Here is a 1,317-nt window from a genome sequence, read left to right on the forward strand (position 1 = left end):
GCTCAGAGGTCCCAGCAAGGCAACAACCAAAGCCCCTGGCTTCTTGTGCTGTTTTACATTAGAACACATACAAGTTTCATGAGTTAAGTCTCCAATCCCAGAAAAGGCTAAGCTTAAAGGTTTTAAGTCAGATCTGAGATAAACAGGGCTCCTCCATATGCTCCGCAGTACAACCCTCAAGAGGTCAGCCCACACGAGGGACAGCAGATGTGCTCCCTAAGGATCACCAGACTTGCTTCAACTGTACCACAACCTTGGTCATGCCACAGCAAGGGAGCCTGAACTGTTTAAACACTTCATTCCACATGTGATACCATCATCCCAACACATGCAGATGTGTCCGTACGCGATCCAAGCTGAAGCTGTAACATTCAGCACTTCAGTTTCAGGTATAGCTGTATCATCTTCCTGCTACCCAGCATCTCTGACTTCTGCCCCACCAGAAAGGAAGCAACCTGCTCTAATGGAAGATGTCCCTGCCTGTGGCAGGGGGTTGGAACTGGATGAGCTTTAAGGTCTGTTCCAACCCAAACCAGTCTGGGATTCTGTAACTATGAAACCACAATTCTCAACTTCCACACTTGTCACTGCTCCCTCCTCTTTCCCTCCTGTACATGCTCTGATCTCCTCCAGGAACTGCCAACACCAAAACCCAGCCAAATCTGCCATAAAACCCATTCTTGGGTGACTCACTTGTAAAGCAGATAAGGGGAATCACCCAAAAAAAGTGTGCTGCAGGGTTGGCGATCACCCCAACCCATCCTCCCTGTACTTCTCCAAGCAAGGACCTAGTGATCCCACTGCAAAAACATGGGAACAACTCCACCGTGGCTGATGCACATTCTCCTTCTTGGTCAGGGAGGCTCTAGCAGCAGGATTACCCTGCACATCAGCACAGTTTAGTAACAGGCAAGGCCAGGGATGGTTAAAGGTTAACACAAACCCAAGATGCACTAGACCAGCTCACACTCTAGCTGCTGCCAACAGGTTTTTATCCAGAGCCACGCTTCAACAGGCCACAAGCTGCTTCTAAACCAGTAAAGGCACCAACACCTTGGGGCACGGCACAAGAGCACTGAGGGTTTACAATGACCCAATTCCCAGGCTGACATTCCTGCACGCAGTGTTCCTCCCCTCCCCTGGAGCTGCCACCCCTCCATTGTCACTCAGCCAGGGAACACGTGCTCCATCACTGTGAGCTGCTCCATCCCCGCACGTGGAAGTACACAGCTCCTGGGTGACTCCAGCTCACTGCTCACACCTACATCCAGCGGTGAGCACACGAGGCCATTGAGAGATGAGACAAGCGGAACAGAG

Source organism: Strigops habroptila, chromosome 12, assembly GCF_004027225.2.
Source record: "Strigops habroptila isolate Jane chromosome 12, bStrHab1.2.pri, whole genome shotgun sequence".
Lineage (NCBI taxonomy): Eukaryota > Metazoa > Chordata > Aves > Psittaciformes > Psittacidae > Strigops > Strigops habroptila.